Source organism: Ascaphus truei, chromosome 9 (assembly GCF_040206685.1).
Source record: "Ascaphus truei isolate aAscTru1 chromosome 9, aAscTru1.hap1, whole genome shotgun sequence".
NCBI lineage: Eukaryota > Metazoa > Chordata > Amphibia > Anura > Ascaphidae > Ascaphus > Ascaphus truei.
In genome coordinates, this window is record NC_134491.1 from 51,403,678 (window position 1) to 51,428,268 (window position 24,591).

At 44.1% G+C, this 24,591-nt stretch overlaps 1 protein-coding gene across 1 annotated transcript in view; it reads right to left on the reverse strand.

Annotated features, from left to right (window-relative positions):
* The window catches only part of RTN1 (reticulon 1), a 117,074-nt gene that overhangs the window by 61,196 nt on the left and 31,287 nt on the right, over positions 1 to 24,591 (reverse strand). The gene's annotated exons all lie outside the window — the stretch shown is intronic.

The following is a 24,591-nucleotide window of genomic DNA, read 5'->3' on the forward strand; positions in this document are numbered from 1 at the left end:
TAGTGCAATTATGAAACAGTCGGTTTTCAGTAGAATATAAAATATTTTGTTTTATGATGGATTCACAATTCAGATTACAAAGGGTAGTTTATATGACAAAGACATGTTAACTGCAACACTTGGAGGAAAAGGAGCGCTCCCACAACGCCACTGAAATGCCTCGGACACAGCAATCACCCGCCACGGTGACGTAAAGAACGTGTAAATGCGCTCTCACACCGAGAAAGAGGCGGCCCTCCAGCGGTCTTATGCATACAATATTATATATACAACCGGGAGCCCGCTGGAGCTAAGCCAATTATTTATTAGTTTGGGGATCCCACAGTTCCCTGAGATTCAGGTTTAGTGGCCAGTGGTCAGGTTTCAGGTTTAGTGGCCAGTGGTCAGGTTTCAGGTTTAGTGGCCAGTGGTCAGGTTTCAGGTTTAGTGGCCAGTGGTCAGGTTTCAGGTTTAGTGGCCAGTGTTCCATGTAATAACAAAGCAGGGAGAGGGAGGAGCGGGTACGATGCCTTTTAACGGACCAACACGTAGTGGATATGTTACAAGCTTCCCAACCTCTCAGAGTCCTTAGGCTGAGATTATACTCTCCGCCCGATTGCGCGCGACAGAGTGTGCGCACGCCTACCGCTCGTGCGAATCTAAACTCTCCTCAGCCTCGATGTTCAGGCGATGGGGGCGTGGCCGTGACGTCACGCGGCTGGTTCCCCCTCATTGGCTGAACCGCTGCAGCGACGTGGCCCTCACTCGGCCGCCGCGCCAAAAGACTAAAATCTTGCCTTTCGAAAACACGGTCCCGCCATCGCGCTCCGTCGTGTGCACTAGGGGCGACCTCAAAGGGACTCTGCAATTTGTTTTTGCCGCACGCACGTGCGCCAACGCACAGCGTATACGCTCAGCCTTACCCGATGAAGAACCCCGAGAGGTTCGAACGCTTTTAACATACCTTTTTATTGGACCAACCAGTAGTTATCATACTACCTACTCCCTCTTCCTCCTTTGTTACTACACGAAAGACAGGACCAACACGGCCCCCCACCTGTCTTTGCCTCCCCTTTCAGGAATTCAATATGGCCGCTACATTTTGCGTGGGTTGCTGCAACCTCACCTGTTGCGTCCTCTTACTGGACGTGCGTTTAAATGGCGAGAGAACACTGATAACTAAACTGGTAAATATCACAGAAATCTTGGGGTCCCCGGAGCTAAACATGGCGGTGTTCAGCGCCAGACCTCTCTCCCCCGTTCCAACGCTGAGCGAGAGAACAATGATGGATTCAGTGCGCTTTGCTGCTCGATCGCAGACACTTCCAGGAATAGATTTCTGTTCTGCTCTGCGAGTGAGCAGAGATTATACAAGTGGCATAATAGACTGGCAGTGCTATTTTTATCCCCTTTGTGACAAACCAGAAAGAGAAAAAGAGGATTCTGCTGCAGTTTAATTTATAGTCCTTCATATGGCACTGGAAGGTTTATCAATTGCAGCTCGGAGAAAGATGGAGGATTTACAGTGTTAAAATGGAAACATGCAACATAATATCCGCAGCAACTAACTTGTTTGAGAAAAATTCCTATTAAAAACGTAATGAGAAATAGATTAGTCCAGGGGTGTGCAAACCAGGGCCCCACCTGCCTTCTACCCCCCGTGCTCGCGCCCCCCTCACCTCTTGTGCCGGCGTCATGGGTCACGTGACCCCGCGGCGTCATTTGACGCCGCATTGCCATGGAGACGGTCATGTGACGTGACGCCACATGGCATCGCATCGCATCATTTGACGCCGTGTTGCCATGGCGACACGTCACAGCAGCTTTCTGAATCAAGGTAAGTTGAGTTGGAGAAGCCTCACGCGATCTCCAGACAACCACCCGCGACCCCCCCCCAGAAAAATCTCGCGCCATCCAGTTTGCACACCGCTGGATTAGTCCACGGGTAACCAACTCCAGTCCTCAAGGGCCACCAGCAGGTCAGGTTTTCACGATATCCCAGCTTCAGCACAGGTGACTCAGTCAAAGACTGAGCCACCTGTGCTGAAGCTGGGACTCATTGAGCCATCTGTGCTGAAGCAGGGAAATCCTGAAAGCCTGACCTGTTGGTAGCTCTGGAGGACTGACGTTGGCTACCCCTGGATTAGGCAGTACGTTTTCAGAGCAATTCAATACTCCTAAAAACAAAAAACAATAAGCCAATTGTTTTATCTACTACATATAAAGGTTCCCAGAGTATGATCAACTTAACTCAGCCACCAAAACGGCTATAAAAAGGTACATTTTGTCCCTAATGTTAATGAAATGTGGTCTGCCTAAAACTCACAAGTGTTTAACAGGTGATATCAGTTCAAAATATAATTTGAATATATCTGTAAGAAGTATTGCGTCCGCAAGATTGCCGGTAATTATTGCGCAGCTGGGGCGTCCTCACGTCTAGTTCAGAGAGTGTGGGAGTTAATAGACCTGACTGTGGGAGTATAGGCTCCGCGGGTAAGGAGAGATACAGGCACACAGAATTTAAATGCAAAATGTATTGTGCAAAATGCACCAACGTTTCGGCTGTGCTATACATATACAGCCTGTGTCGAGGTGAGGGCTGCCCTCATTGCTTATTGTGGGATTTTGGATTCCCTTCCTGCTACGGAGCACCGGCTGCTAAGTATCCTTGTTCTACATTTATGGAGTGCCGGCAGTCCCCTCCTTACCAGCATAACCAGCGCACCATCCACCGTGATCCATGTTTGGCGGCCACATGGTCTGACTCAATGGCCGGGCTTCATGAAACCACGATGTAGGACAATGCGCTGGATCAGGAGTCGCTGGAAAAATCAAATTGAAGTGACTTCCAGCAATCACGCCGTAACTCCTATAAGCGCACGTGACAGCATCAATACATTTGTTTTGACGCGACGTTGCGTCGCTGTCGCCATAAACACGGCCTTACCCAGGGTTGCCAGCACTCCGGGTTTGACCCGGAGACTACGGGTTTTGGGCACTTCGGGTTCAGTTTCTTAATCTCCGGGTGGCGGCAGCGTCTCCGGCATCCTGCATCTCCCATGGCAATGGGACATTACGTGCCATCGCGGCGCTACGCAGCGTCATGATGTTACGTAGCGTCCCGTTGTCATGGCAACGTGGCGACAAATGATGCACCCATGTTCATAGGAGTTGTAGGGTGAGATGCAGGAAAATGCCGTGTGACGCCGCAGCTGTTGGTGAGGGTTGGGCTTCAGTAGAAGGTGGTAACTCTGGTCTTACCGCATATCTTCCAAGCGCCAATAATGTAACATTAAGTCATGTTTTCTCCCCGTAAAGAGCATAGCATTCGCTATAACGGCCGCTAGTGATACAGAGAGGCGATTACCCGCACATTGCATATCCACTAATATCTGTCACGGTTAACACGGGAATTTAACGTTACCTGAACGAGATCGGCGAGGAAAAGAGAAATAACTGGCAAATATGTCCATTTGAATATGCAGAGTATATTCAAATTATTTAAATTAGCATATTTCCCAGGTATCTAAGGTGTATTTTACTGTTATCAACTCAACGGTCTCTCTCTGGTCCTTATTCTGTAAGCCAATGGGGTGGGGCCAAGGAGAGAAGGAAACAGCATGGAGCAGAATAAGGTGTGAGGTATGTATAAATATGTGTGTGTATGTGTGTGTCTCGAGTGCGTCTCACATTTCCCGATTGTGTCCAGTATTTTAGAAGAAGCCACCTGGCAACGCTAGTGAACATGCGAGACGGATAACAGAAGGCACCGCAGACTTACATTGGGAGGAAGAAGAAAATGAATTCAACCTGGGCCTTCGATGTTCTATATTCTGGAGTATAATAAAAGGGGATTCGAATACAAATTGCCATCCCCAAGAGATAATCTTTAGGAATTATTAACTGAGAGGAAAGAAAAGTACATGCACGAGGCACGGAATGGGATGATTGGCCGCGACCAAACCGCGGGACAACTCGCGCCACGCGAGCTCCGACGCCATCTTTAAATGGCAATGTCCCGCCACGCAAGCTCCCGCACCGCCACAATCTCCGCCCGACAAGCTCCGTGCCAAGGAGCGCCGCTCCGAAAAGCCATGTTTAAATGTCCCAGGCGTGAGATTTAAAAATGGCGCGTCAAAGCGGGCGGTGCGAGAACATGTAGCGGTCCCAACGCAGGACATTTAAACATGGCTTGTCGAAGCGGGCACTCGAGCCTGTGAGATGCAAATCCGAATGGCACGTATCAAAATTTATGGCATAAACTATTGCAAAGAAAAGAAAGGAAATGTAGCAAATTCCCTGGTGGTAAGGAAAACTTTTTTTCCACTTCGCCAGCCTGGTTGAGACACTGCTGGTCCAGGCCGAGGCTCTTGCTGCGGTGGACATCGCTGTATCCCAGGACAAGAGCCAACCCTACGTCAGATGCCACCTACAATATAGGGTTGCCAGGTGTCCAGCATTGAACCGGACTGTCCTGGATTTGGACACACTATCCAGTAAAAAATGAGAGGTAATACTGGGCGTGTATGTGTATACCGGTATTACCTCTCTGGACATTGTGACCTGACCGGCTTGGGGGGCCACGGGATTTCCCCGAGCAGGGAGAGAGCAGGGCTGCTGCTAGGGGGCTGGGTAGCTTCCTCCATCCTGATTGGGTGTTGCTGGGTAATGCAGCCAATCAGACGGCGGTGTCAGGAGCCTGGGGGTGGGGTCAAGGAGAGGAGGAAACAGCATGGAGCGGAGAGAGATGAGAGGGGTGTGTATGTGTGTGTCTCTAGCGCGTCACACCTTTCACCATTTTGTCCAGTATTTTTGGAGAAGCCACCAGGCAACCCTACTACCATACCATGAACAGCGTCCAATGTGCGGCAAACTCCACCGTGCCGATCGGCCACCACCACCAGCAGGCTCTGGAGCCTGGGGACCTCCTGGATCATGTCACCACCCCATCCCTTTTGCCCATGGGCACGAAGGAGCCCTTTTTTCAATACGTTGTGGCCACCTTTTATTTAATAGGAATCACACTGGGAGTGGCACGCAAAAGCACAATCTGCACACAAAGTGCCCCTGCTTACTCCCCTCGCTGTGTTTCTGGGAAAACCTGCCTTATGGAAAAGGAGAGATGCTAGTCTAAGGAAATGAAGCTCCAGGGAAAGCATCTGAAGAAGCCAAGACCATACAGTATCTTCCATAAATAATGTATTTCCCATTGTTATAGCTCTCTCCTTTTCTTCTGCCCAAACATCACACAATCCCTTCATAACCCCTGGTAACAGCAGGTCTATTTCTGTCTCTCTCTCTCTCTCTCGCTCTCTCTCTCTCGCTCTCGCTCTCTCCTGTATCTTTTCCTACTCCTTTCTATACTTGCCAAACATTAAAAAAAAACAACTTTGTGTACAGATTTCATGTCTTTTTTTATTTTTTATTTTAAATACTGTAGCTGTGTAACATCCAATAACTCGTAGTTTCTCTGATTTCTTGAACGGATTCAACTGGTGTATGTTATGCATGTACAGGCATACCCCGCTTTAAGGACACTCACTTTAAGTACACTCGCGAGTAAGTACATGTCGCCCAATAGGCAAACGGCAGTTCACGCATGCGCCTGTCAGCATGCCCTGAACAGCAATACCGGCTCCCTACCTGTACCAAAGCTGTGCGCAAGCGGGGAGACTATAGAGCCTGTTACAAATGCGTTATTTACATCAGTTATGCACGTATATGACGATTGCAGTACAGTACATGCATCAATAAGTGGGAAAAGGTAGTGCTTCACTTTAAGTACATTTTCGCTTTACATACATGCTCCGGTCCCATTGCGTACGTTAATGCGGGGTATGCCTGTATAGCTTTATTTATATAGCGCCATTAATGTACATAGCGCTTCGCAGCAGTAATACACGTGACAATCATATAAATAACAAAATTATACAAATGACACATAATGGGAAGAAGCGGTTCGGACACAAAAGTAACTTTTAGGAAAAGGAGTCGCTGCCCCGAAGAGCTTACAATCTATTATTATTGTGCATTCTTACACAAGACCCGATACTTCCTGTGTGATGTCTTGATGGGAACGATATATATAGGTAGGGTCAGCAAAATGACGAGAAAATCCCTGTGTGTAGAGTTAACCGTTCACTAAAACATTACCGGGAAATCTCGCCAGCCTAATGAGACACATCTAAAGCGAATTGGTGCGCAGGGATAAAAGAACGTTTATTGCCGCGAGTTAGACTCGTGGGTGGCTCATGGGGACGCGTGCATCACATGCCGGTACAGGCATCGCAACCTTTCCAGCATTAACGCCTATTCAAGTCGATGGGAGTCAACATCGCAACGGGTGCGATAACCCATACCAGCATGCGTGTGCCAGGCGGCTTCTCCAGAAATACTGGACACAATGATGAAAGGTGCGATGCGCTCCACACACGCGTGCGCACACACACGCACGCACCTCTCTGCACTCCATGTTGTTTCCTCCTCTCCTTGGCCCCACTTCCAGGCTCCTGACACCTTCCTCCTCCTGATTGACTGCTGGGTAATGCAGCCAATCAGGATGGAGGAAGCTGCCCGGCCTCCTGCTCTCTCCCTGCTCGGGGAAATCCCGCGGTCCTCCAAGCCGGTCAGGTCACTATTTCCAGAGAGGTAATACCGGAATTCCCATACACGCCCAGTATTACCTCTAATTTTTTACTAGACGGACCGTCCAAAATACAGGACAGTCCTGTTCAATACTGACACCTGGCAACCCTAGTGCCACATGGTGTTACAATGTTTTCCTCTTGTTTGCTTAGAAATATGGAGCCTGATTTAATACAATCCAAAGCGGCAATGTCAAAAAACTCAACGTTCAAGTCAATGGGAATTGCCCGCCAATTATACTGAATAAGGCTGCGGCCATGCTCGGGGAGAAGGCAAGGAGGCGTGCGCGCGCGATCACAATGCCTTAAGGCAATGATCGCAGCGATGGACCGCGCGTGCGACAGCGCGAGCGGAATCAGTTACATTTTATTCCACGGCAGGTCACGTGAGCGGTTCGCCCAATGAGGGCAAACCAGCTGTGTGACATCACGGCCACGCCCACCGACACGCCTCCTCCTCGCGTCTACCCTGGCCACAGATCGCTTGGGCTAAAAACCGGGTGACGCCACGCGCACGGACGTGAGCGCGCGGTCGCCACGGACCTAGCCTAGGTCCCCTAGTCACAAAACATGATGGATTGAAAAACGGAGGGAAAAAAATCTGACCCAATCTCTGAAATGTTCAGGCCTGTAATTAGCATGATGTAGGATAACCAGTGTACATGGCCATTTAAACTCATTGAGACCCACTCATTAAACTCTGATATCATGCAAAATCGCACCGGAAATGGCACTCAATTTGATATAATAAAAATCTGGCTTTTCCCTGTATTCCCCCCCGAAAAAATTGCATGGTTTAAAAAAATCCCAATATCGTGCCATTTTCACCCAATTTTGTTACACCACCAGGTGAAAACTAAATCTCAGGTAGGTGAAATGCGACTGGTGAAGTAATCGTATTAACATGATTTAAGCTAGCCTACTTCTCAGGTGTGCTCACAGGTACCTCTCCACATGGAGCACATGAGAATTTATTAGTCAATGGGCCCAACCCGAAACTATGGAAGTTTCCCCAAATGTCGTCGCTTCAGTGACAACGGGGAAGATTGTGACTTAGGAAGACCAGGCCCAATAAAAAGGTTACTTTATTTCGACAACAACACTTCCAACATGGAGTCCTCCTCCTCCCCCTACGCCGTTCTCGCCCTTCAGTGCCTTGTCAACGCAAAATAGCCTCTCGCTCTCTCTGTGCGATTCCTGTCTGTAACTTTCTAGTCGATCTGCAAATGCGCAGCTTATTGAATTTGCCCGGTTTGCCTCAATTGTATTTTTGCAGGTCACATGGATGTACACAGCCAGAACCAAAGCACGTAAATAAAGGCATTTTTGAACGGTTCGGACATATAATTATGGCGCAATGCGGATCCATGAGAAATGCACGTATGAGAGTTTAATGAAAAGGCCCCATTGATTGCTCAGCATGTGTGATAAAATACAATTTGGTATATTATGCGATTGGCTACATGTTTGTTCGTACTACAAACAAAATCATTGAGGCCCCTAGCTTGGGGGTTGCTGAACATGTTCACAGAAGCATTCCTGAATGTTTTCAAATATCACTTAACCAATAAAGTAATCACTTGTGTCCAATACCTATATTTAACATATATATATATATACACACACACACACACACATTATATATATATATATATATATATATATATATATATTATTTTTTATTTTTTTATAGAGTGACATGGTACTCCTTACATCTCTCAAGATACTGTTGGAAACCCTTACACTTAGAATTCATGCGCTTTTTAAATAACGTTTGAACATAGGTTTAAAGCAGGGGGTCTGCTGAGCTGAACACCATTAATTTCAGCTCCGGGGACCCCCTGCTTCCCGAGATACAGACCTCCATAGGGGGTGCCGGTATCTCAGCAAAGTTTAAAGCTCCCGCATCACACGGGCCAATAGGAATGTCACGGCTGATGTCACGGCTTCCTATTGGCCAGCAGGGCGCAAGAGCTATGAAACTCCGCCGTTATGTGATCCCTGCTAGCAGAGCGGCTACCAGCACCCTCTACGGAGGTATCTCCAGAAGCAGGGGGTCCCCAGAGCAGAAATGAATGGGGTTCAGTTCCGGAGACCCCCTGCTTCAATCCTCTGGGTTGTTTTTTTTAAACACTAGCTTGGATTGCATATTTAAGAGCTGGAGTGAGTGACAAGGCATTTGCAGCACCAAACCAAGCAATACCAACCTCTGCAAAGCTAAGTGATCGTGAAATATGACCAGAATTATAATATCAAAGTGCGAGGCTGCTTGATAAATGTCTCCAGGCAATATGGGTTTCTTCCCATACGTTTTGTCTATACCACAAGAAATGCATTTATGAGCTGTATTAATGGCAGAATAAATCAGAAGGCTTTGTCCATGTTACATGAAGAAATAGCAGCATAGCCCTGGCCCTCTTGTATATTGTACTGTGTATACACAATAACGTGATACAATACGTGGCCATACACTACCAGTCTCGCTAGGCTTTCCAGTCGTTGCCTTGCAACTCAAAATAAAATGATTAGCTAAGGCAGGGTTGGCCAAATCCAGTCCCCAAGGGCCACCAGGCCAGGTTTTAAGGAGATCCCTGCTTCAGCACAGGTGGCTCAATCAGTGACTCAGTCATTAGGACTCAATCATTATTAAGTCATCTGTGCTGAAGCAGGGATATCCCTAATACCTGGCCAGGTGGTGGTTCTTGATGATTGGAGTTGGCTAGTTCTGAGCTATGGGAGGGGTATTTATCATTAGACAGAGCATAGGTGCTCGACTCCAGTCCTCAAGCCCCTCCCCCCTCCCCCCCTTCACCAACAGGTCAGGTTTTCAGAATATCCCAGTTTGGGCACAGGTGGCTCAATGAAAGGTTCAGTCAACGACTGGGCCTCTCATTAAGCCACCTGTGCTGAATCAGGGATTGATTGAGCCACCTGTGCTGAAGCAGGGGTATCCTTAACATCTGATCTGTGGGGATGGGGTAGGGGGGGGCTTAAGGGCTGGAGTGTTGCACTGCTGGGTTAAAGCCTACAGCTGCATGAATATGCTTGTCCTTCACCCCGCTATAAGTATTCGTCCCCCATGCCTTCATTTTAATATTGAAAACTACCTCCCTCCCCCTCCTTCTCTGGAACGGTACCTTGCATGAGCCCCTCTTATCCAGAACATTATTCCAGAGACAGGCAAATAACATGACTTCCTAATCAGTCTCTAGATACTTTTCGGGCTATAAATGCGCACACACAACCGTGACTTACACACAAACTACACCCGGTAGTGTGAAACTGAACCTGCTGACCCGGACTGGAAGATTAATCATTTGTACTGGAAAACCATTTGTTGCTGCTAATGTTTTATTCCTAAACAAACATATTTTAGTATTGGTTGGGAGTGAATAACGCCTCATGGAAACAGAGTGAATGTGTCTACATTGAAGCCATTCACACTGCATGGTATTGTGTGCTTTTGTGTTGCAGAGATTGGATTGGTAACACAGAATGCAGCATAATGTACTCGTATGTAGGAATCTTATTTGCTTATTAAGGAGAGACATGATTAATGTGTTTACTTGCAATCCCTCTGCAGAAAGCTTCATATGAATTTATTTTGTATATATTTGTTAAGCATCACCGGAGGCAATACAAAGAAATGAGATTTGTCAAATGTAGTTAAGACTACTTCTTTAAAGTATATATGTGCCCCTTTCTCATTGTATTATTTAAAGTAGCGCCCCCCCCCCCCCTCCACTCACCCCACTTTTATTTTTACAGGATTGGAACTGGGGGGAGGGGGGGAGAGGGAGGACCTGCAGCGCTTAACTGCACTATCTTCAGCTCTGGGGATCTCCCGGTTTCCTGAGGAACTGACCGATGACGTTTCTGGTGTTACTTTCTGTTTTTTAACGGGGATTTAAATGGCCGGCCAATCAGAAGCCGCAACCAATGATGTTGTTGCTTTCTATTGGTCTAAGATTTGGCAGCCTTCATGTTTCTCCTGGAGGAAACCCAGTAACTTTGCTAGGAAATATTTTGGGAGCCCAGGGGTCCATGGAGCTGAGAATAGCGCTATTCTGCCCCGGGGTACCCCTAGTTACATAGTAGATGAGGTTGAAAAAAAGACATACGTCCATCAAGTTCAACCTATGCTAACTGTAGACAACAGATACTTTATCCTATATCCGTACTTACAGTATATTGATCCAGAGGAAGGCAAACAAAAAAACCCAGTGACATCATCTAAAGATATCTCATAAGGGGAAACATAAATTCCTTCCTGACTTCAAATATTGGCAATCAGATTACTCCCTGGATCAACATCCTTCCCATGTTTATTTGGTATATCCCTGTATACCTTTCCTATTCTGTAACAAAACAATGGGAGTTAAAGAAAAAAAAAAGGGGGTATTGCTGCTTTCTGGTAAAACTAGGTAACAATATTATTGTTACAGCCATCTCATATATCTGATAGCTTTCCTTTCATAGATGGATTTTCATAATCCCCTCCACTCCCAAGTCACGTGCAATAGGAATACCCTTTGTCTATAAGGAAAGAAACCCTACATCTGCTTTGTGAACTAGGTAGTGGTGCTCACAATTTATTTAAGGTTCCTTCTCCAGTATAGGTAATTGTGACGATAGTGAAGGTTTGGCCCGGGATTAACGGGGTTACCCCCCAAGAGCCCCCTCCAACCTCGCCAGGGAGACAAGGGTTTAACTGGGCTGAGGCCCAGAACTGTGACTTAACCCTTGTTAAATAACATGAAAATGCTTATTCCCCTGTGTAAATGTATTGTTGCGGGATCAGTGTCTGCATAACACACCCACTGGGTCATAAGGGGAACCCCCCAAGTACCCACATATTAAAAATATAACTTTGTCATAAGGGGGACATATATTTTTGATAAAATGCCTTTTTGCAGTCTTACAATGTACAGGCCAAATGCTAACTACCTCTGCCTGCCTTTGTAATGCATACCAGGACCAAATGGTTTGACTCATGAGTCTATTCACGTTTGATATGCAAGCTTTCTCTCTGGAAGTGCATATCCAAAAGGGAGGTGTGAATTGGCCAGTTGGATGCTAAATAGGACATCCTGCTAGAATTTAGCCTGGCTTCACAGGGGAATTGCTATGCAAGACCCAGGAAGGATCAACAGGTAATTACCTAGTTGGTTATGCGAGAAGCTACAAGCCTACTTCAAAAGGTTTTATTGATGGGGTAGGGGTGGAGCTACCCCAAGCAGGATATCAAAATGAGTAACCTTATTAAATATAAGAATACTATGAGATGTCCTTGGCTGAACAGGCTAAGACCTACATATTTGTATTCGTGGGACTTCCCCGCCACCAACCGTTACAAACACTTAATATCTGGCCCTTAGTGGCTGCCAGATATTAATATCTCTATTAATTTTCATATTACACTGTAATGTTTGGTCTCTCTGTGAGCGTCCGGTGGGACGGACTGTATTAATATATCTCACCTGACTGTATGTATTACTGAACTCAAGTTATGAGGTGATTTGCAGTAAATATGAAATTTTGGTTGAGTTCTGAGAAACTGCAACCCCCCTGCTATGATAATGAGCAGGAATGCCAGAATTTACATCGCGTGGTCATCAAAGGCTAAATTGCTAATTGCTTATGCTTGGCCCAACGGACAAAAAGAATTAACCAGAGTAAGTGTAACTTTTCACACTGGACTCTGGAAGCCCAAAGTCAGCTTCAAAAGCTTCAAAGGGGATTTTACTAGACGGCACGGCGCCGTAAGCTGGGATGCAAGGGTTAAAATGATATATAAGTCAGAGCCACCCTTTTATCCAGGTTGTTCATGCAAAGTTCTTCATTGTTCTTCATGCAAATGATCTTCATGCATGCATGTATCCTGCCTGTTTTGCTGTGATGTCAACTGAAATATGGGAGAAGTGGCCAGTCTGTAATCCTGATGGCTTTCTTGCCATAATCTTTACGTAAGTGTCTATATTTTGCTGTTATTGTATAATCTGTTGTGTTCACCTTTATCAAGGAATAAAATATATTTTATCATATCTAAGTCTCGTCCCAGTTCAAACCCAGGTATATATATATTTATATATAGTTTTGGTGTAAATTACAACCTGTCACAAGCTACCGTGACAGTAATACAAGGTCTGTGGGCAGAGTGCTCTTTCCTCTTGTTCTCTGCCCCCAGTGAGAACACCTTGCTCTGGTGTGTGCGATATTCTGAGTGCAGCGGGAGGAATAATACAAAGTGTAAGAGATGTGTGCAGTGGTACATAAAATGGAGACCGATTTGGGTGAAATTATATCTTGGCTTTATTGAGCCTGTTCCTTTAGCCAGGCAAAACATACAAAAAATAGCTAACCCCTATCCCTGTGTAAGGGCTAACTTACGTTCCCATACCCCATCTGCAGGACTGGAGGGATATTCCCATTACCAGCCTATCACCCCAAAGTCTCAGGAGGTACCTTAAGCAGGTGGCCCTCCATGTCAGTCTCTGGCAGGTTCCTGGGTCCTCTGTGTCCAGGAAATATAGGTCTCTGGGTGTCTTGATCTCAGCACAGCCTTTGTGCTCAAGACTGTGTCTGTGTGCAGGCTTCTCTGCTCTCCTTCTGTCAACCCAAATGTGAGCTAAGGAATCTCTCTCCTGTTTCCAACAGGAGGCTTTTCTTACAGATTTAATTGGCCTGCTGCACTTAACCAGATCCCTGCTGGATTTTAGAGATAGTTTCTTCAACAGGGATAAGTCTCTGTAACAGCCTGTTACACTCTTCTGGAATGGCTAATTTGTCAAGTCTAGATACTAATATGTAGCAGGACAGTAATAATAATTAATTATATTGTTACTAAGCCTATGGGATGTATAATGGTTCAACAAGTTATATGTTCATATATGTAATAGCGTGTACAGAGCATTTGAAACCTTAGGGGTCCACATTTAAGGAACCCTATGTAAAATTCTGAGGAACCCCAACCCTAATAGCGCGTCATTAATAATATTGCGGTCTCTATTTTTTTAGTTTCCATTCTAAATACTCTTGTTTTAGCCTTTATGGTCCGATGGCTGCATGTCTGTTTGAATCAGGACAATTTAAATTAGCTTTCCAAAGAAGCCGGATTAAAACAAGTTTTAGGAGCAGAAGGGCCACAAGCGAATTGTAATTTCATTTGATGCATGTACAATTATATTTAAACACTTTACACACATTTATAAACACTCATACCATATAATTTCAATTACAATTGAGTTTCAGTGCGATAAACTGCACTTAGATGCTTAAGCAACTGGTATGAAATTACTAGGGATTGAAAGTCCCAAGCCACATTAGGGCCATTTGGGGGCAAGATTTGTCCTGCAGGTCGCCATTTAAAGAGCCCTGGTTTAAATTCGCCCCCCTCTGCTCATTCCCCCTTTTTTGCTTCAGCCCCCCCCCCCCAACCCCCAGTTGGTGCCTATCCTGCCGCCTTGTCCGATGAGCTCAAGCTAAGTATTCTTTGCTCTTATTCTTTATAGCTTCACGTTATCCATATGAGCTCTTTGTTGTGTTGACTCTCATGGTGTAGTGTCACGGGCATGATAATATCATCAGATATTATGGTATTTTGGTCAATCTGATATGTCAGGGGTTAGTGAGGTACAGTTCTGAATAGTGTTGGACCGGGTCCTACTTAAAAAAAAAAAAAAACGGGTAACGGGTACCCGGCCAAAATCAAATGATCTACCCGGCCGGGTACATGGTTACCCGGTTGGCACTTACCTGGGGGTGGAGGAAGACGGCGGCAACATCTAGGCAGGTCAACAGAGGTCGTGTGGCGGTGGCAGCCTCAGCAGTGTGTGTTCAGCCCACGCAGGAGCTGCAGGAATCCATAGCAGTGTGAGCTAGCAGGAGCAGAAGCGTGATCGGAGCAGGTCGGAGAAGGAGCAGAAGCGTTCCTATTGGACAGCCGACTTTAACGGTTTTTATCTTCCAGTATGCTTGCTTTCCAAAGCTCTCCTAGACACTTTCCAATTAGGGTTTCGCACTGCTCACTCTACTGAAACAGCAGTCACAGTAGCAAACTACTTCCACATTGCTAAATCCCGAGGTCATTACTCCCTTCCCATTCTACTCAACCTGTCTGCAGTCTTTCATACTGTTGACTACACCCTTGGTGTTCGGGATAAAGTCCCTTTCCTGGCTTCTTCCTACCTCTCTCAATGTTTTTTAGGGTATCTATGTCCTCTTCCTCCACCATTGATCCATCTGTTGGTGTACCCCAAGGCTCGGACCTTCTACCTCCTCTTTTCTGTCCCTTGGTGACCTGATTCATTAATTTGGCGTCAAGTATCACCTGTATGCAGATGTCACTCAATATATCTATCCACCCCGAACCTCACATCTTCTGTACCGTCATAAGTCTTCACCTGTCTTACACCAATCTCATCCTGGATGGCAGCTAGATGACGGTTGTTTAGCCGACATAATTGACGCTTCCCTTTTGTTCTCCCGTGACATTAATACTATTGCTAAATCTTCCCTCTCACTGTAACCTTGCTAAAATACGACTTTTTGCCTCCTTCGGGGGTCTCCATTCTTTGCCCCTCTTTATATTTCTGCTTTCATCTCTTGCTATACCCCTACTCGTTCTCCATTGTCTGCTCCGGCCAGTCTTCTTTCCAACCCCAGGTCACGGCAGCTCTCTCCCACCTACAACCCTTCTCACATGCAGCACCCTACCTCTGGAACTCCCTGCCTACCGATGTCCACCAAGCACCTTCCTGCTCTGTAGAAACCCAGCTGAAAACTCACCTGTGCAACAAATTGTCTCATTAGTACTGGATGACCACTACTCATTAACTATAGCATGCCATTATATACACTCTAACCCAGGGGCGCTCAACTCCAATCCTTAAGCCCCAACAGGTCAGGTTTTCAGGATATCCCAGTTTCAGCACAGGTGGCTCAGTCGAAGACTGCACCACCCGTGCTGAAGCAGGGATATCCTGAAAACCTGACCTGTTGGGGGGGCTTGAAGACTGGAGTTGAGCGCCCCTGCTCTAACAAATGTACTCAAATGTACTCCTATAGTTTCCGTTTGTCCCCCACATGCCGTTAGTCAGCCCCCCGGGGCATAGACACTGCTTTCTCCCAATGCCACATTTATGTCTTGATGAAATTAACCCTTTCTGTATTATATTCCCTGTATTGTAATGTTTGTAAAAAATTATAAAAATGCTGAACCTGGTGGGCTCTATAAAAAGAAAAATATACATACGTCTTCAAGAAATAAGACTTGCTGAGATTATAGTGCCGGCGACGGCGCGCGCTATGGCGTGTGCCGCCGGAACAAATACCTAAAGTCAATGGATGTGCACATAGTGCGTGTGGAAGCGCGACGACGCGGAAGCACGCGGGGCGACGGCCTTTTGGAAAAACAAAATATTTTGTCTTTTCAAGCGATGGCCGTGTGACGTCAGCGACACTTGAAGCGGTTCAGCCAACGGGGGTGATCCGCTCACGGACGTCACGGCCACACCTCCCTGTCGCCTCCCGATGCATCCTGCCTGCAGCGCATGTTCCGTGCGCGCGCCATGCGGTCGTGCGCGCACTGACACCGGCAGTATAATCCAGGCCTTACACTTCTCCATCCTGACCTGATTACAAGAGCCAGGAAGAATTCTTCACATCCCGCCTGTCCAAAAAGACTCTTTTCACATCTTTGCAATAAAGAAAAATGCACGTTTTCTGTTAAATAAGAACACAGTTACCACAAAGTTAATGAAGTTTAGCGAAGAGGAAATTAATGTAATACAGTACCATGTACTGCAAACAAAAACCAATAAACTTCAAGTTATATATATTAAAAAAAAAAAAACACAGTTTATACTTACTAACATGTCACCCAGATTAAGATTTAAATCCATCTGGAAATATGACAGTGGTTGTCGGAACTAAAGCATAGAGCTGCTAAACGCATATGAAACAAAGATAATAACGCACAAAACATTTCTGTTTGGCAAATAAGGCTGAATAATTCAATGCACTTCCATAGGACCGGGGGAAACTGAGCTTTTATTCACTTTACTTGCACTCACACTATGGGCCTCATGCAGTAAGCGACGATTATGTGAAATCGGCAAGCTTATCGATTAGTCATGTTATTGGCGTTTTTCCCTCTCCGTATGCAGTAAGTGCCGAATACATTCAAAATCAACCAGAAAACAAATCCGCCCACTCTCACGATGATGAGCCGATCACACACAGGTGTATCGGCGTGCGTGGCGGGGTGCTGTTAGGTTGCACAATCACAAATCTTGCTGAATCAGGCGAAACAAGCATGTTTTTGATTGCGCGCCATATTTAAAGGCAACGTGTACTGCTAATCATTCTCTGTGTTGTTGGGAGTGAGAGAGAGAGAGAGACGCACAGAGCTGGACGATTGAACATTTGCATATTGACTGAGAGACTTGTTGTGTATTGGGTGAGCTTTGTCCTTTGTTGTTTTGTTTACATCTTTGTCTTGTTTTATATGTGGAAGTGGGTCGTGTGATTGCCTGTACATTTCTTGTCTGTTTTTTGTGAGTGCTGGAAGTATGCCCGCAAAGCGTGGGAAGAGTGATGCTGGTGGGAGTGGGAGTGCTACTCGTGCGAGTACGCGTCGGAGTGAACGTTCTGTTCAGGGGAGTGATGTTGCTGGTGCACCGAGTGGTGTTGCTGGGAGTGGGAGTGCTGTTGTTGGGAGTGGGAGTGCTGGTGCTGCGAGTGGTGTTGCTGGGAGTGGGAGTGCTGTTGTTGGGAGTGGGAGTGCTGTTGTTGGGAGTGGGAGTGCTGTTGCTGTGCGTGGGAGTGCTGGTGCTGGGAGTGGGAGTGCTGTTGCTGTGAGTGGGAGTGCTGGTGCTGGGAGTGCTGGTGCTAGGAGTGTGAGTGCTGGTGCTAGGAGTGTGAGTGCTGGTGCTAGGAGTGGGAGTGCTGGTGCTAGGAGTGGGAGTGCTGGTGCTGGGAGTGCTGCTGGTGGCGCAGTTGCTGATGGGGTGGATGGTGGTGGCGTGCTTGCTGGTGGCCAGCTTTTGGAGGCTCTTCCATTGGAAGAAGGAGAGTCCAGTCAGCACCAGCCAAGCTCTGACCCTAAACCTGCTCGGAAAAAACGTGTGGAGAAGCCACGTAATCCTCGCTTCAATGACCAGGAAAATAGGGCTCTTGTCACTGGCATTCTGGAGCACTATGACAGTATATATGGACATTTAGTAGGTAAGTGTAACTTTACATTTATTATTCAAATACATGTGATCCTAGGTCATCTGAGTTTTGTTCATATGCAAATATGGGTACACAATATCTTTCTATGTTCATTAGTGTGGAAACACAGCTTTTTATCATGCCTTACAAGGACAAATAAACACAGGCGGTCAATTTGCCAGAACTGCATACAATATGAATGCAACCTTGCTTACATGTATAGGTTTAGTAGTGAATGCTCATGTGCTGCACATATTACACATAAAACAGCATGTTTGCTATCACTTGGAACAGCTAGCAGTGTAGGAAACTGGTGCTTATATTATTATTCATTTACCTCATATCTTTTATATGTTTTTCAAGGGCGGACAAGTGCAGCAAGCAAAAAAGAAATGTGGGACACAATAGTCATTGGTGTCAATGCCTGTGGGAATAGTGTCAGGGACAAGTATCATTGTCGGAAAAGATTTGATGATATTAGGTCCAAATTGAAAAAGAAAATACAAGACCAACGCGTGCATGCTACTGGCACTGGAGGTGGGCCCACACCACAACGTCTCATATTGACTCCATTGGAGGAGCTGCTTCGGCCAAAATTACTTACCGTCGTCGTGGAAGGCTTGGCTGGTGACCGTGACATTGGAATTTATCCGTCACAATTTCCAGCAGGTGATAAATATTACTGTACTAGGCGTGTCGTTGCTTACAGTTATTTTGCATATTTACACTGCTTTTTATACTGTCTTCACAATATAAGCATACCTGCATCTATATATGTATATGTCTGATTCTGTATATATATATCTCAAAATAGACATATATGTAGTAGTCCTACTAAAAGCAGTAACTAATATAGCACGTGCCATTGCGTGCTCATTTACATGTGAATTCCCAAAATGCATAGCTGCAGTGGAAGCAATTGATGGTGGGCGAAGATGGGGAACAACAGGGTAGTACACGTGTAACACATGTTCATGAGAAATTATTAGTAGCTACAGGTACAGAACAGAAATATGTATCATATTATTGTGTATTTTATTGATTTTACTCCGACAAACATGACATTACTGCCTATTTTAAGCATGCATCAAAGAAATTGCATGTAACGGCCTACAAACATCACTGGCACTAACACATCTATAGTTGCTTATGAAAAGGTCCATTTTTGCTTTATGTCATATACAGACAGCATAATGAGGCACACGTATCATATGTTATGTCATTGTTTTCATAACTTAAACACTGCAGATGACTACTTAGCTCATCTACCATTGTGTTAAAGCAGCTGCAATTAATATCTCATCACAGCATACACTTCAACAGAGGGGGTGGGGTTCAGCACACACACTAATTACAGCCTCATTTCACGGTCAACTTAGTTCACACCATTTGCACCTGTTTCAAGTCATTGAAAGGTGTGGCTGATTAGGCTTTTTGGGGAAGGGAATACCTTTCTTACAACCTGAATAGCACAACTGAAGTTAATCACACTCATTGGAAAGCTTAACTCTAGCTACTAAATGCCCCAACAACTCATTACTTATCAAAGCGTACGTCACACATTAGTTCACTCATATCTATAGTTGAACTACTATGAAAGACACATTATCACACACTGCATGTGTTGTCTTGTTGAGTCACAGCCACATTCAGGTGTGCCACATCTTCGATTAATGTACCACACATATCCTCTACCAAAAACAACACTTTTTGCAATATGACCACCTTCATGATAACCATTGTGAATGGTCATCTCATGATAGTTATGTACATTATGATACTGATATCACTACACAACATATGATTTTTATGTACTCATTTAATCTATTTATCCTCACGCATTACTGCAGAAACATAGTATGTTGTATGTTAGGGAACTCAAAAATTCTAAGTACACAGGCATGTACAGTGTTATTACAACTATTTATGTTCACTTTCACACACATTTTCGGTTAAGGAACTGATGTTGTTAGTTAATCATAAATACAGAACATACAATAAGTGTTTGTTCAATATTTACACATGTAAATGTAAAACTTATGTTATTGTTATATATAGTTGCCCCTGGAGGACATGTGTCGCCTGAGATGGAACAAGTGTCTTCACCTGGGTCAGCCAGCTCAACACTACTAGAAGGTGAGTGTATCATTTGCTGGCCATATAATATGTGCTCTTCTATATGTTATGTTGTCATGTGCATTATTTGTTTTGCACATCTTCTTTAAATAGGATTACTTAGTGTCAGTGAAAATTAAGTGTAAGGCAACATGTATTGTGTTAGTGATGTTAATTATCATGTAGGACTTCTGAGTTTAGAGCAACTTTTCATTCATTCATATTTCATACTGAGTCCAAACATTATTCGTAAGTCAAGGTAGTTTTTAATGAGGTTATAAAACGTATGCTAACATGTTAGGTGTTACTTAGGACACAGTACAATTACATAGTAACACAGCATACATTAACATGCCATTTAATAATGTGTACATTTCTTTTTAGAACATCATGGTGATGAGGATGATGAGTATGATGAGGATGACGCCACAGAAGAGACTGAAATACAATCATGTGACCATGAAGAGGTGCCAATAGAAACTGTTGTACCGCCAAATCGTCCATCAACTTCCACATACGATGCAATTGTAGCTTCAGAGGGAAAAATAGTGGACGCAGAAAATCGTCGCCATTCAGACATGATGACAGTGCTGGAAAGGATGATTGGACTGCAGGAAGAAACAGTATCACAATTGGCACATCTCCACAGAGTCTTCATTGAAGTGCCTAAACAGTTGCAAAAAATCAACACCTCATTCGAAGCATTAGTTGTTCAGCAAACACAAGCTAATTACTGGAGAATGACTAATGTACCACAATTCAACACCTCCCAGCCAGGATCTGTTCATGCAGGTCAGTTTTCACCACATTCATCTGAGATTCATTCACCAGGCCCAAATGTTACCGGTCAAGTAGCAGACATTGCTGTGCAGGTTCCTGATGACATCCTACCGCTGCCATCTCTACAAATTCAGCAGCAGACACCTACAAAGGAGGCGACAAAAACAAAACAAGACACACATGAAACAGACCAACCATCACTTGTGCAGTGTCTACCAACTTGCTCACATGTGTCACTGGGCACAAGCCCTGTCCGTGAACAGTCACTACCCAAAAGCCCTGTAGGTGAGTCGCTGCCCAAAAGCCCTGTAGGTGAATCGCTGCCCAAAAGCCCTGTAGGTGAATCGCTGCCCAAAAGCCCTGTAGGTGAATCACTGCCCACAAGCCCTGTAGGTGAGTCACTGGCCACAAGCCCTGTAGGTGAATCACTGCCCACAAGCCCTGTAGGTGAGTCACTGGCCACAAGCCCTGTAGGTGAGTCACTGGCCACAAGCCCCGTAGGTGAACAGTCACTGGCCACAAGCCCTGCCCGTGAAGTGCCAGAGGCCACTCAAAGTGGCTCTGTTGTGCCTAAAGTTGGTGGCAAAAGAAAAAGGAAAATTCAAGAGACAACAAGCAGGCCTGTTACTCGCTCGCAAAAGGAACAAAAAAAATAAATGTTATAATTCAGAAAATATGTGTTTGGCCTTGTTTTGTTGACTTCAGATTATCTAATTACTATTGTATGTATGCTGAAGACTGTGTTGTTTCCAAACTTTCAACTATGTTCTTGTACACGTGAAGTTTTGGAAATGTTAACACTCATAATTAATTGTGTTATAAATATTTATGTTGTAATCGTCTGTTCAGTAATGGTCCACCAGGAGCCAGTTGCTAAGTTTAGAGAAGCTGCCATTGACTTTGCAGCAAAACATTGCATTTGGGTGTGTTAATTGATGTAAGAATTGCATATGCATATTAGTCACATGCAATTATTAAAACACCTAAGTAAGTGCAAACATCTTTCTTGTACGTGTACAGCAGGATTATGTGTAAATTATTACTTACCTTTGCCTTGCTTGGCCATTGTAATTTTGTCCTTTAATCAGTTGTGTGTTCGTTTCTATAACATCTCAGAATGTATAATAATATATATATACACACACACACACACACACACACACTGAGTGTGAGTGTGAGTGTGAGTGTGTGAGTGTGTATATATATATATATATATGTATATATGTGTATATATATATGTATATATGTGTATATATATATATATATGTATATATGTGTGTATATATATGTATATATGTGTGTATATATATGTATATATGTGTATATATATATATATATATATATATATATATATATATATATATATATATATATATATATATATATATATATAGTACTATATAAACTGGTATACACAAACTAATACACTTCATGCTTCCTTGTGAAAGCACACTATTTTAATAATACAGGCCTAATGTTTGAGAAATATCCTAAGTATGAGACTCTAACAGTATTGTGCTTAAACAAATGTTTATTACTTAATTCAATCATGTTTCTCACCATTTAAATAGGTTTCATACAAGGTATACTTAATGCCATCAATGTTGTGTGTACTCCTGCAATATAAAAAAAAAAAAAATATTATATATAAATATATATATATTTTTATAAGAGATATATTTATATATATATATATATATATATATATATATATATATATATATATATACACACGTATTTAAACTCATGCAGACAGGGAGTTAACCAGACTTTCACATACACACAGAAATGTAAGCAGGGAAAAAACATTTCTTTTTGCAGGTGTGTTTTTACTGATATGCCTGGCTAAGAAATATTTTCACACACTGGTCTTTGTTAGTTTTCAAAAAAACACTATGTGAACGCATTCACAGTCTAGGGATGTTTTTCACAAACGAGATAAAAGAAGGAGAAATGTTTCTCCCACAGTCCCATATCACGAACCACAACTGTTAACCCAATTAGACAAACAAATCCAATTGGCGTTTGAAATAAGGAGTCAAAGTAGTTACTTTTGTTGACCTTGACAAGGAAAAACAGGAGTTTGTTAGCCATTCAGCACATTCATTTTGATGAGCAAATAACACAGACCTGCACACAGCTTTTGTGCTACTCAGACATGGCTGATGAATTCGTTAACAATATTAATCCCCTTTTAGGGTATAAGTACATGATCTGTGAAGCCATCTTGAACAGTCGCGGACAGAAAGCAAGCACACGCCAAATCGATGATTTCATTCGAGCAAAATATCCTTATTACCAAGACCGTAAGCATGCACGGAATTTTAATTCCTCAATAAGATTCACTTTATCAAGTAATGACTTTTTTGAACGTGACCAGGATAAGCTACAACACACCTATGGTTTCTGGAAGATTGCCCCGGAAAAACAATTTATCCTGAAAGACGGCACTTATATTGTCGTGAAAGGCATATTTATTCCTAATGGCAATAGCAATGTATCCGCTACTACTGATCCGTTTGAATCGATACGTGCTGCAATATCTGCAGCCTCCATTCCTGAAACCCACATTGTACAAGAACAAAAGTACTATGATTATGTACCAAGCCTTTCAGCTGAAATTGCATTGGAATGGGAACCGGAAGAAATGAACCTACCTCCCGACCAATTATTTGAAGAAAGCAGTGGCGATTCCTATGAGCGCATCCTGGAGGAGATATGTGCCATACTGGATTCAGCGGTTGGGTTAAGCGTGGATGAAAATGGCTTGCATTTCTGGAGCGACCAGTTGCAGCCAGGCGAAGAGTTAATTCTAGAAGAATGGTAAATATAACAATCGTTATGCGTTGACTCTGCGTTTAAATTTTTTTTTTTTTTGTAACCACCATTTTCACTTTCAATGCGTGGATACAGCGTAACATTGCAGACTGCATAACATGTAGCGATCACAAACAAATTGTTTCCTAATACAATATAGTAGGACCTGAAAGAGTAGTACACATTGCTGACGGAATAAATATACGTACTTTCCTATCCCTTTAAACATATTAGCAACATTTTACCATTACTCTAACACATACCTGTTTTGTTATCATGCAACATCTACAACATAGAAAACCGGGTCCACCACGTATGACGTGGGACCCTTGTCATGGGCCAAGGCGTCCTTAAAAAGGATTAGTGATGTAAGTCCCGCCCCCAAGCGACGTGCGCGCCTCAAAGCCTATTGGCTGTCATGTTTTGTTATAGTAACGGTAACTGCAGTGTGTGATGCGTGCGGCTCAGTGTTTGTAGGCGTACCCTGGGCGTTAGCCGAATGTTAATTGAGTGGGAGGAGTGTTAGCGTGCGTTTCACGCTGGCTTAACATGACGTCACACGTATTGCATTTGCGCATTGTGTTATCGGCCGTGCTTTCTGTTCAAACACGTCTGTTTAAAAAGAATACAGATGTACTCGTTTAGAACGAATGTAGTTTCGTCTTCATTGTATTTGAAATAAAGATGTTATGTTTACTGGTATTTTCAACATGTATTGAACGCACAACGTACGCTTTGTTTTGCGCATGCGCTAACAGTTAGTGGAGCCAAGCGTGAAGTGCGTGCGCACACATAGATGTGCGCGCACATCTTTCAGTATACAGGCAACGTTCACTTCTTATACATAGTTATGCCTGCTACAAATTTAAAGAAACATTACATACTGATGAACAGTTTTACTTCTAACATATAAGTGACTGACGTGTGTATCTACACAATCATATAGAGCTGCGTAACGCGTTGTCACGGATGCATATCTAGTAAGGTGCCATCTTTGACCATCATGTGTTTGCTGTATTTCAGAGATGTCGGGGAAGATACA